Here is a 13762-nt window from a genome sequence, read left to right as displayed (position 1 = left end):
AACCTCTAGTTGCATGAATCCCTTATCATACATTTGAAAACCTTCCACTAGGTTTAGCCACAACACACAAAAGGACGAAACACACAATAACCACCATGATGGTGGTTGTGGTGTGTTTCGTCATATTGTGTGTTGTGGCTAAACCTAGTGGAAGGTTTTCCAGGTGGTTGTGGTGTGATTGGTCAATTTGTGCTTTGTATCTAAACCCACTGGAATGTTTTCTAAAGGTACGATATGAGATTCATACAAACCTAACTAAATCTCAGTGTGTGGTTGGTGTGAGATATTGCTGTAGTTTGGTCCATATATCTCCTTGTGCCTATGTGTTTGTGTTTCCAGTAATTATTATAAATCCCTTTTTGGAAAGGAGAGTAATGTGGGGTGTGGACGCAGGAGGTTCTGACGGTGAAGAATAACATTTGGTGTTTGTATTAAGCATCTAAATTCCACAAATTTTGATTTTCTACTTTCACTAAAAGTCCCAAGAGGTCTGTAGAGATAAATTGTGACTTGTGCACCTCAATCGCGCTCTCGGTTGGGCATTCTGGCTGGACGGGTGGGGGTGGCTTCTTTCATCTTCTTTGTTCCCTGGCTGGTATGGTTGATGCGGGGATCATCAGCTGACGGAGAAAGGGCGAGGTCACGAATATCTACAGGTGTCACTCAGTCTTTTTGACTGGACTAATCAAGTCAATCAAAGGGTGCGTCTCAGAGGATGCGGCTCATGGACATAACGTAGGGCGTCTGTTCCTCTGTGGTGCAAGGGTTGGCCATGGCTTTCTGGTCCTGGACGTGAGTCCTTGGCCGCCACTCAATGTTGCCCTAAAGGTCTAGCTGGGTGAGAGAGAGGCTGCCAGGTACTTCAAAAGGATATTCTTTAGGTTTCATTCAGTGGCGGCTGACATGTACCGATGGTGGTGAGGCGGGGGACACAACATATATTTTTTTTTAAATTAAAAAACACTTACCTGCCTGCATGACGCAGTGTCCTCCTCCTTTGGTCTTCTCTGGAGGCAGGCTCCAAAGTGGGACCAAGCCACGTACCATATCCAATCCTGGCACTGCTCTCACCAGTATCAGTGTGGCGCCAGCACTCTCATGGGCACTGGAGGCCTGCGCTTCTCTAACGCAGCGGTCTAAGACAGCTAGGTTAGAGAAGTTTCAAATGTGCATATCTGGCTGGCCGTCGCAAGATGGCCGCCAAAGAGACATGCACATTTTAAAGCCCCTTTGCCCCTTGTTTCTTTATATCACTGGGTGGACTAAACTGGAGATCACAGCATCGATCCAGTTCCATCACAAAGCACTCATGGAAAGCACTTTAGTGAAATAAATTCCTAGATTTTATCACTTTAAAAAAGACAAAGGGAGCACTGTCTGCTGCACTTTAGCTTCTAAAGCGATGTGGTGTTTATTTAAGACTTCCGGCAACTAAATGTTTTTTTATCTTAAAATACGCCGCAGGGAATCCACTTTAGAAAGATGAATTAAGATCAAAGCACAATTGCACTATCTCTATTTAGCACTTTACGCAACAATGTTTGGTGCACTTTTCCCTCGATTGTGACCGAGTATCTATTTTGGACCCCTAGTAAGGGCATGTGGTAGGGCGTTCGTTGGGGTTATTTGGATGTTTTGCAGAATAATTAAGGATTTTTTTTATACATACAAGGTAATGTGTTGTTTGGAAAATGCATGGAAGATGAACTACGATCAATGCACAGCTGCACTATTTGTTACCCTTTCAACACTTTATATAGCAATGCTTGATGCACTTTTCTCTGAATTGTAACCGAGTATTTATTATGCACTTTTAGTCAGGAAATTTATTAGGGCATTCATCAGGATTATTTCGATATTTTGTAAAATATCGAACAATTCTCTATTTTTGAGAGGAAATGAAATAATGTGTTTCATCAAAAAAAAGTAAGACTAATAAGTAAAAAAAATCAAATAACTCAGTTTGTGAACGTTTCATGACCTAAGACTGAGACCTGCTTGATCTGCCCAATTTATGTCCCAGAAGGGAGACAGAGGGCCTCTGCGCAAACTGGAGTTAACCTACCGTCACTGCCCCCATATCACCAGCCAGAGGTCTGCCTGCTTTACATTGCCTCAAGTATTTACCACATTGGTTGTGTTTACCAGGAGAGTTCTTCAGGAATCTATGGCAGATAGTGGCGGCTACTCCACTAAGGCGGAGGAACATCACCCCACTGTTATTTCAGCTTTGCAAGAAATAAAAATAAAATGACAATAACAGGACGTTATTATCATTTTATTTTTCTATGCGGGATTCAAGCGGGGCTGGGCTCTGTGACGCCAGAGTGCGGGGGAGTGGTTTGCACTCCTCTAAGTGCACATGATGGTTTGTCCGGACCTCATAGGCCAGCCAAACCATCATGCACATTTGGCATGTTCTCCATTGGGCTGTGTTGCACAGCCCAGTGGAAAACATGCCCAGGCTCCAACACACTGCCTGAGCGTCTAAACAGGGCGTTCAGACCAATCACAACGATGTCCCGCAGCGTTGTGAATGGCTGGGAGAGTCCAGAAGCCTGGGTGCTTCCGGTTCAGACGTGGGTCCCTTGCTCACTGTGCCACTGGATTCAAGCTAGCCTGGCTGATGAAGGGTGACATACCCTGAAACCGGTCCAAGCATGCTTGTTCACGGTCCAGGAAGGACCTGGCTTGGCAGTTCGGTCTGGACTGTTCCCATGAGGCACAGGGTCAAGACTGATTTGCATATGGCTGAGTCCAAACTGGGTAGGCGTAGTGGGAAAAAGAACAATGGATTTTACCCAGATCTTTTGACTGGGGGAGAATGTTTGCATTGTCAGCATTCCGCCCATCATTTGTTTGCTGTATCTCTTATTGCGTCCGGCTCTTCCAACACAGCAGACGGAGGAGAGGCGTGCGATGGCGGGAGAAACGTGCGGCGGAGAAGGTACGTTTATTTTATTTTTTTAATCCACCCACAACCCCATTCCGAGGTAGCCACCACTGATGGCTGGGGTTTTATGTCATATGAAAGCAATAGACCATGTGTGACGACATCACCACCACTGGCTAATGGCCACCGTTTCCTATGGAAGAGGAAACAGGGTGACAAACGAGCATAGTTTAGAATATATCAGACATGCCGCATTAAGGAGCACGACCCAGTGAGAAGCAGCCCTCTTCTCAGGTCACGGCAGGGCACTTCCTCTGGGTGCGTCAGAGACATAGACACAGTTGCGTATACATTGACGTCAATTTACCGAAATGCCAGAGAAGGGACATCAAACAGCCTTAGACCTCCACTTTCACTCATACCTACACCTACAGACAAATTCACACATATACACTCTCTCTCACATAAACACTCTCCCCCGCGAGCACACACACAACATACATTTAAAACCATTTTTTACTTCTCTCAGCTGCTGTGGATGGGCATATTCCAGCTTAGTGTACTCTATTTTTATTATACTATTAGAGAATATTATATTGTAGTTATTCATTATTAGTGTAATAAAAAATTGACAGAAAATAAACGCAGTGAAGCCCCAGCTACCCCTGTGTTCCTGGCATTGAATTTGCCACCCCTGAGGCCAGGGGTCGCAAAGGCAGTGCTATGTGTAGCAAAGGCAAACCAGTGTTCGCAGCTGTGACTCCTGGCGATTCCTAAATTATGTCCATGTGAATATAGGGTGATTGAAGGGTGAATTAAATCAAGGATTTATAGCTCAGAAGATTTGTTCCCTTCTTGGTTGACTGAGTGAAGGGTGACTCTGCTGAGTAGCCATAGTTGTACCCCGCACAGAATAACACCCACGAAAGGTGTGAGCTGTCTACTTAAAGGGTCACAGTTAGGAGGAAAGAACACAAAGGGTAGAAAACCTCCCTGGCGATCTTGTACTCTTGACTAAAAATGAAGAAAAACACTGAAGTTATCACAAGACACCAAATGCCCACTGGCACCAGGGAGGAGAAAAGAGGCAGGCATAAATCCAGAAGTAAAATCCAGTAGAAATTTCAATTTCTAGTAGTCAAATATCAGGTAGAGAATTAATAGCCAGAGGGCAAAGAACGCAATAAAAAACCAGGGAACTAATGCGCTGCAGTATATCTTCCTTATGTGATCACCTCCTTCATATCTTCCTTACATGATAACCTCCTTCATATACGGTTATACGTGCTACAAATAAGAATCAACATTACAGAAATAGATCACTACATTTTGGATTGGGACCATCAGATAACATTCTGTGGACATGCCACCATCTTGGAAAGGGCTGTTTATAAATATTGTCCATGCCCTTTGCCAGGAATTCATCACTTTTGTTAGGGAAGCGAAGAAGAACCCCAGGTTTGACATCCTTTGCGCCGTGCTGAATTGTGCAGTTCCGCTGCTTCCTCTTTTGCTCTGCTCTACAAGCGATGTGCAGAACACCCCACCTAGTGACCCGAGCACAGAGATCCTAGAAAATTCCAAGTGACAACACCGTCCAGCCATGAGTTGCGCGTAGCATCCAAATATAAACTGTTGGACACTGTAGCGAACTGCTCTCAGAACAGATTGGGAACATATGTACCAATTAGGCAACACGACGATGTGGGCACCTTGGCCTCTCCTTAGGTCTCTGGACATCGCTTCCTGTTGGAATGTTGGAGACAGGAATTGGATGGAGTCAAACAAAGAGTCAAGCATAGGGTAGCTGAAGAGCCGCTCGGGGAAGATAAATTCTACCAGAAAGAAACAGTAAAAAGATCAGGCACCCAGTTCATAAAAGGCTGGTTGAGATTGACGGCTGGAACACTTGTCTTCATTTAAGGAGAAAACAATGAAATTGCTTCGTTATTCAACGACACCCAATAACATCTCATGGGCAGAGCGAGAACGAACAATCTAATGATTGATCTTGGATACAAATTTACCAAAATAATATAATGTACCGCAGCTTCCGTAGAGTATGTGCTCTCTTAGAAGAGCTTTGGGCCAGCTATATCTCAACAGGAAGTTCCCAAACCACCCTGACTTCCACAGTAGTTCCATATGTTTCTTTTATATTATTTGAATGCACATATGTTCCATTTAATGTACATTCTTTTTGTCCTACTCCTGTATTATTAGTCCAATTCCTTTACTTGCTAAGCAAGTAGATTGGAATGTGATGTTGTTAGACCCATATTGTTTACTTTGTAAGATTACCTTGTTTTATGTTCAATAAAACTATATGAACTTAAAAAGAAGAGCTTTGGTGCAGAAGTTGTCCGCAGTGACGGTTGTACCAAGATCTGGGCTCCATTGAGGAGGCCCATAGACAAGGAGTTGGTATAGGGGTGACATAATGTAAGGTTTTTCCATAATGTAAGGTTTTTCCAATGGTTGTGGTCTAAAGGGACATATGTGACACAGGCTTATGCTACAGCTATAGAGGACCCAGGGTGGGAAAGAGGGAACAATTCCTCTTTCTTACCTGTAACAAATAATAACCCCGGCTTTAGTACCTGTATGCTAAATTCAGCACTGCTCTGCTATGGCTCAACCCTATGATGAAAAATTAATAAAAAATGATTTAAAAAATCATACATTTAAGGCAGGCACGTGGACCCTTGGACTGATTTATGTATGACCGCGCCTTCAAGAGATCCATAGTATTTCCAAGACTTTCCTCAAGATGTTTCCCTGAAAGTGTTAATGTCATCATTTGTCACTAATATAGAATGTGAGGGCCACACCATTTTTTGATATCTTGGTCCAAAAAATGCACTGTGAATTTAAACAATAATTTTGTCTCCTCGAGGCCACGTGATCACTCTTGAACTTTATGCCCGCCCTCTGGAACAACAGATCACCACAGACCACCAAAAAGTGTTACTACTGCTGTTGCTTAAGGGCTGCGGGTGTCAGATTCAGCCAGAGCTACTTAATAGAACCGCAAAACACGTGGGAAGCCACTTAAACTCTGCACATGAAATGTCATAAAGCAGCTCTGCAAGGAAACCTCGCTGGTTGTGGGCCCAGTGCCTAGAAGTAATCTAACGCAGCTGCTTTTATTATTAACTATTAAAACTAATGCAAACATAACGATTTATTTTTTGCTGTCACGTCTGCCTTTGGCAGATTATTAACTGAGCATTTATGATTCCCAAAGACACAATTAATTTTGAAGAAGTAAACACACGCGTGAATCTTTGATTTTGATCTATTTCTGATTTTGGCTGCAGGGCAAAGCAACTTCTCTATTACAATAATAACGTGTTCTTTTGTATAGCGCCCCATTCACTAATTCAGATGTTTCTAAGTGCTATAAATCACAGGTAATAACTTCCCAATGCAATTGGACCCATTTTTTCAACCTAGAAGAATAGAAAATTGACTTCACCTTCAAAGAATTCAAACTTTTGACTTGTAAATCACTGCAGATATCAGAGGTGCGCATTTAACTCACTGAGTAATCTTGCCAACTATGGCAGGTCATGATGCGTACATGAACAAGCTGAGATACCCAAATGGCTAAAACAACCACCATGCTCCCCGCGGAAGAGCTTTGAATCTGTAAATAAGTATTTCAGCTTCCACGCAGTGACATCTACGTCAATGTTGAACACGTTTTCTTTACCTCACAGTTGACTTTGAGCTGGATTTCAAGCTTAATGGAGTTTTAGGAGATTAAACTGCAGATCTCTCCAATGTGGATACAAATTTGAGGCCCAGAGCGGTTCTCCGCCATTTTGCATCTGAGATAACTCCTTTAGGAATCAATTCCTCACTTTCAAGTCTATTGGGACATATAATGCTTATATTGCAAACTGTGTCCCCTTTAGATGTAGTAGATTATATTATATTAGATTAGATTAGATTAGATTAGATTAGAAGTTTGAAAAGCACCTGGTTACTCCAAACGGAGTGTCCAGGCGCTAGGATTTCTTCCTACCATCAATCAGAGTACAGCAGACCAACGCTAAGGCAATTAAATGGTGATGGATTGCCTGAAAAGCCAGGTTTTCAAATTCCTACGGAACAACACTTCTGAGGGCTGCATCCTGAGATCCAGGGGCAGAAGATTCCACATTTTAGCTGCGAGAAAGTCAAAAGATCTGCCTCCCAAACGCGCTTTTTGAACTTTCAGAATTGTCAACCTCGCAGTTCCCTATGATCTAAGACCCTGATTGGGCCGATAAGATTTAATCAGGGAGAACAAGTATCCAGGACCTTTCCCATTAATGATTCTATGGCAGAAACATAGGGCTCTGAAGGCCACTCTGGCATGCACAGGGAGCCAGAGAAGCTTTACAAATGCCGCATCCAGAGGGGAGCGTCTAGGAATATTGAGGAGCATACGGGCAGAGGTATTCTGTACCCTCTGCGGCATTCTCATTCTGCCTTTAGCAACTCCAAGATAGAGAACATTGCAGTATTTATTTATTTATAGAGCGCAACATTTAACCCAGGGGATATCACGGCGCTAAAGATTACGGTGATAGGTGCGGTCCATGAGGTTTGATGAATCAGATATCAATCTTTGGGGAAAAGGTCTGTTTTGAGTTTTCTCCTGAAGATGTTGTAGTCTTTGGTCAGCCTGAGTTCGACTGGGAGCTCGTTCCAGTGCCGTGCTGCCAGATGTGAGAAAGTACGGCCTCCCGTTCTGGATTTATTTTATTTTTTTGTTTCGGCAAGAGCGAGGTGTTGCGATCTTAGTGGTCGAATGCAGGCGGGATACAATCACCACTTGGATGATAGTGTTTTCAGCTGACTCTGGTAACAAATCTAAGCATTTAAGAAGCATCTTAAAGATGCTGAAGCAAGTGCAAGCCTAGTGTTAGCCTGATTGCGGCAGGCTAACCTTAACCACCCTTCTTCAGAGGATTGGACTTATCAGTTTAACATTTAAGATTCTAATTACTGCTCAAAGAACGCTTCTTCTTGTTACTTTTACTTAGAATTTACAATACATCATGGCTGCCATTTTCACTTCCAGATAAAGATGTCAGTTCCTAATTTCAAGGGCTATATAAAGCGTCTGGAATTTCCTGCTTTGCACCACGATGCAGTCCAAGTCTTCAGCAGTTCTTCACTTCTTCTCCAGGGCGGCTGGTAGCACAGCCCGCTTCCACGGTTTGTCGGGCACGTTACTTCTTGAGTTTTTCTTCAGCTATGATCCTGTCCCCTGCAGCAAGTCAGCTTGCCTCCAGGAGATTTTTCTACCTCTAGCTTTTTTCCCTCCTGCATTCACTGGCCCATCTCTGCAGACACTTGCTCTTACACGTGGTGACTGTTTGGAATCATTGTGGCTACCAGAGGGCATCACCTATTCATCCGACAAGTTAGATGGAAACCACCAGCGATCGCCTTACATCCAGCCGTTGACGCCTAGGTAATGGTGGCCACCTCTCTTGGTCAGCATGGCTACTGTTTCCAGTTTTGGATATCCATATGACATTACCTGCATTTCGGTGTTGTATTCTTGGTTTGCTTTCATTGAATTAATCCGACTAATACATGTGTGCCCAGTTATTTGCAAATTAAAAAGTTGAGGCTGAAAAAGTGGAGTGAAATTGACTCTCTAGGTGAGTGGTGGGATTGGTGACATGAAAAGCTTGCCTGACTTTTGAGTGTTTGCTTTTGCATGGATTTTTTTCGAATGGTGTTCCAGTAAGGAGTGAGGATGGTCTCCTTTCGGTGACCATTTGGTTGCTGGAATGGCCCTACAGATGAATAATGGTAGAATCATGGGGTAGTTTTGAAGGCTCTGGTTTTGGAAATAGGAAAAAAACTCAATTTCTTGAGCATGACATCAGTGCTTAGTTATATATATAAAAGTACAGGAACCAAAAGTTTTTTATGAGCCTACTTTCGGTGCTGTCTAAAGCTGTGGTGACCAAATACCAAGACTGCTTAGTCTTGATGCCACCTCATGCCTGTTTCTTCCACCAGACTAAGCTTCTTGCCTCTTTATCTCAAACTTTTTCATGCTTGTGCTCTACCTTTCTTACTGCTATCCTGTCCTTATCTTTCCCCTCTCTTTTCTGCCTCTCTCTCACTTGCTCTGGGTCAAAGTTTAATGAGGAAAACTAAATCCCAGTCCCTAAAAATGCCTGCTAATGCTCAATATCTGCAAACACCCGCACAAATTAAGCTGCTGAACATATATATATTTTTGGTCATAAAAACAGATTTAGATGGTGGTTCTAAAGTTGGCATCTGTACATTCCAATTGCAAATGTGGCAAGGAGAAACCCTCTGCTCCAGGAAGAGATGTGGCCCTTTGGCTAAGCCGCTTACTTTGGAACCTCCGGAACTTGACTGTAAATGGTGTGATTCTGGGAAAATCACTAAATCCCTCAACACCTAAAATTATATATGTATGAAATTGAATTCAGTTGTAAAAATGTGAAATCGGAGCGCTGAATGTGCTTTTGAGTATGTTAAGGATGCCACAGGCTCAGAGAGTAAAGAAAAGAAATGTGAAGGATTGCTTGTAAATTGGAAATTGCCTAAATAAACTGCAGCCTCAATCCTTCCATAAAGATTAACCGGTGCGGTCTGTGTTTGTGGGATCCGGGAGGGCGACCAAGTGGGGGTTGCCCCTGTCTTGCCCGTCTGCTGATGATCAGCATTATTAGGTCCTTGCTGGTTGGTGGAACTCTGACAGGGGCGCATAACTTCTGTGGTGGTTGCTGGGCAGTTGAATCCCATACTATAAATGAATTCTCTGGTTGGAAGTTGGTTCTAGGGGAGCTCCTTTGGGTATGGTGGGGTCTTTGCCTATTATCTCTCTCCCTCTCTTCTCCATAACAAAATAACCACAACATCATACTTTGTTTTTTGTAATCAGCCTTCACGGTCCCATATATCATTGGATGTTGGTTCGTCCTCAATCAATGTGCTAACAAATACTAAATACACACATATACACATTTGTGCAACAGTTGCATTAATCCACCGAGCCAACTTAGTGATGGTGGAATTTCAAACACAACCTTCTGAGCTAGTTTTGGTACTGATGCCTGTACCCACGATTAATTAATGTTTGCATTTTGATCTGGAGAGAGGCGTAGTCATCTCCCACGTCAAACACAGCCGCCACCAGCAGTAACTGCCCTTGGTTTCATGAGAAGCCCTGGCCGGGCAGTGGTAGGACAGTGAACAGCTTAAGTATGGAGGTGTAAGCACCATAGGATGCACCCTGCAGTGGCACTGCAGAGCTCCAGCGACTGCCGGAGACCGCAATAGTATCTACATGTATAAAGGTTTTGTTTAGGAGAATTCAATTAGTCAATGGAAAGAGAAATACTGGAGATATTTATGGACTATATAGGATTGGCTCCCAAAATGATCTGTGAGTACAGCGATCCATCTCTACGTTCACAAGACTTTATCAATTGACTACTCTGTGCCATTGATATCCCAAAAATGTGTACAATCGACTGTACCCTACAGGAGCAGCTAAGAAGCTGAGGCAGGCTTTAAAACTGAAGGATAGTCCAAATACCTCCTGTGGTTCAATAATAAAAGAAAGTGCAGTTGTACAACATGAGTTGAGTTAATCTTCCAAGGGAGAAGGTAGCCTTTCAATAAGCATGTTGTGAGGTTAAGCTTGTTGTAAAACGTCGATTAGGCTGCTTGTAATCTCGCCTCTCCTTTTCAATCTTCCCTGAGGCTTGGGATTAACCTATACTTGAGGGTTCACTCAACTCCTTCTAAATATAGGTGGTTTCTTCTGGGTCCTAGTAACAGACATTTTCCGGTGTGAAAATCTTTCGGGTTTTGCACCCTGAACTTTTTTTTTAAACAAGTCTCCTTCCTTCCGCTAACATGTTAACTAGGCTGGGGCATTCTCTGAGCTCGGCAAAGGCGAGCTCTTACCCCGGCTGTGGGTACATTTGATAATACAGAAAATGTGCCACCAGCCTGTGGAGGGTTATACTCCTAAAACTTTTTAGGGTCTTCACAAAATTGTTGCCCTTTCTTTCCTTGGGGCCAGGTGGCCCTCCTTATGCTTCTCCCGGGCCTCACGCTAGGACCATGTCTGAGGACAGCACAATTTTATAATACTGTTCGCGCACCAGCAGTGCGCTACCTGTCTCGCCGCTCAAGCATACCACTTGGAATGCAGATCTTAAACTTTCTTTTTTTTTAGTTACCAAAGAAAAATTCACACAGAGGAGCCATGCGAACAGATGAAATTATATGAACCCTGAATAGGGGTAATCCTCATGGATCCTACTGTACCAAGGTGATTCGGAACAACCACACCTCCACCTAGAATGTAGTAAGAAATGAATCCCAAATATTGAAGGAACAGAATTTCATTACCCCAACATCGAGGGATTAAATGTCGAAAGGTAAAGGCACAGATAGAGATATGGATTTATTATTCTTAGCTCCACAACATACGAACCTCGAAGATATATATCACCTAGGAATGTATATGTAGAGTTTGGTATAGAAAAAGTATGGAAACGTACCTTTCGATATTTTATCCCTTGAGATTGTGGCAAACATATTCGATCTCATCGATATTTGGGCTTCGATATACCCAGCCCTCACCCTCTAACTATGTACTATTGGATGACATCTTCGCACACCCCATCACCTCCCCCTCCCCACACTACTTTATCTCTCTATCCAAAAATCAGGCAAACAATGAGTCTGAGCAAACTCTACACCAGCTGCTTTTGCTTTCAGTTTGCATTTCCTCAATTCCCCTCTTGGTCCTCACACACCCCATAAGTCTTTCCTCTCTTTTTATCCAGCCCTAAGAAATTCATAATAATTCCGGGTTTTAGAATGACACCAGTAATAGCACTTTGAGAATCCTGTTTTTTTCTTTTTTTAGGCGGAGATGTCCAGCGGAGACGATATACAACAATATCTCCAACTCCAGTATCATTTGGCGTTTGCTAATCGAGTTTGTATACGACAAAATGATGAAAATACTCATGCCCCGCTTTTGATTCAACCATGTTTCTTGAATTTTAAGAAATAAAATTAAAATAAAGTTCCACATAAGCATTGTGTACAGGCATGGCCAATCATGATTAACTCATAGCGTTACCATGAAGTACTGTTAAAAGTAAAAAATGACCTCTCTCACAGTGGCCGAAATTCTGATCCAAAAAGTGTTGCTGTGTTCTCTGGTGGAAGTGCTTAGCTTTTATATTTACATGAGTGTGAAGATGCATCTGCAAGGCTCTATACAATAAACTCACTCATTAGGGCTGGCGTTAACCCAGCCCTCTCGATTTTACTAAAATGATTTATATCATATACCTACATGAATGGGCTTTGAGCCATTCATCTTCATCCATTGGTCTGTTGTGTCAATCACATTTTAATTCTGTCCACAATAGGATACAGCACAGGGTAATAGTCAGTGCACCTCAGCCACAGGCTAACTTCACTGTGAGTGGTGGCATTCTGCACTTTAACAAGGAGCATATCTGCTCAAAAAGTAGTGTAATGCAGCACCTTGAAATACTATGACAATGTGCTTTTTTGAGACAAATATTTTGCTTTCAGATACTTTTATATTGCTGGAGGTCTGCAGTTCACCTATAATAACATTTTACAAAAACCATGACAAGACAAAAGAAGCACTGACAAAGTGAAAAGACAGGAAGGCAATACCACACCTACTGGCTTTGCTTGTGCTTGTTTATTTCAAGCATCCAGTTACGAAACATCGCAGTGTTTCCTCTCTGCAGTTAATGATCCACTACAATGGACTAGAATACCCGTAAATCTTGATGCACAGTAGCGGGAAGTGTGTGGAACCTGGCACGTGCAGTGAGCTGCCTGGCCTCGCCATAAACTTCTGACAATCGAGTAGGTCAGTTCACTGTACGCGTTATGCAAAAGAGTTCTTTAACGACCACTTATTTCCTCCATTAATTGTGTAAAATTGGTGATTACCACTAATTGCCTTATCACACTGTAATATATGTACACTGGAAGGCTGCCATGTTGTCTCTTGGCATAAAGTGTCACTTGCCAATTATGGTTCCAAGACCCGTCTGCCTCCAGGCTACAACTAAAGTACCTACCTCTGCTTGTGCCTGGTTTATTAGGGAATGGAGCTGATAGGCAGTGTAGGAAAGTGCCCCTTTTTGACATGGTCACCCCCACCTTTTGCCTGGTATTTGATGAACTTTTGACAGAAGCGCACTTCATTCCTGCTAACCAGGTACACAGTGCCAGATCTCTTTCCCTAAAACTGTACAATTGTTTCCCCAATTGGCAATACATTTAACACTCCCTTTAAATGCCTAGTAAATGGTATCCCTGGTACCTAGGGCAAGGAGAATAAAGAGTGTCCCTAACGACTGCAGCATGTATAGCACCACCCTAAGGGACCCCTCACAAAACTCATGCAGACTGCCACTGCAGGCTGCGTGTCTTGGTGCAGACAAAAGTGAAAACACGGCATGACACACATCCCTGTGTGCCATGCCTACAGACACTGCATGTAGTATAGGTACGTCACCCCTACAGCAGGCCTTACAGCCCAATGACAGGGTGCACTATAATATGCACGCAAATGGGACCCCCCTTACCATATTCCAGTTCAAGAGGGTTATGGGTCTAGCCATAAGGAAAGCCAACATGGACCCAGCAGTTTTTGGAACGCATTCCTTTAGAATTGGGGCTGCTGCAGAGGCAGTGGCCACAGGATTGAGCGGAAAGAAAGTGCAAACGATTGGGAGATGGTCGTCAAACTGCTATAAACGCTATGTGCGCTGGCATATGCTTGGAACAAGTGGCGGGGAGACC

The sequence above is a fragment of the Lissotriton helveticus genome, chromosome 12, assembly GCF_964261635.1.
Source record: "Lissotriton helveticus chromosome 12, aLisHel1.1, whole genome shotgun sequence".
Taxonomy (NCBI): Eukaryota; Metazoa; Chordata; class Amphibia; order Caudata; family Salamandridae; genus Lissotriton; species Lissotriton helveticus.
This window is presented reverse-complemented; position numbering follows the sequence as displayed.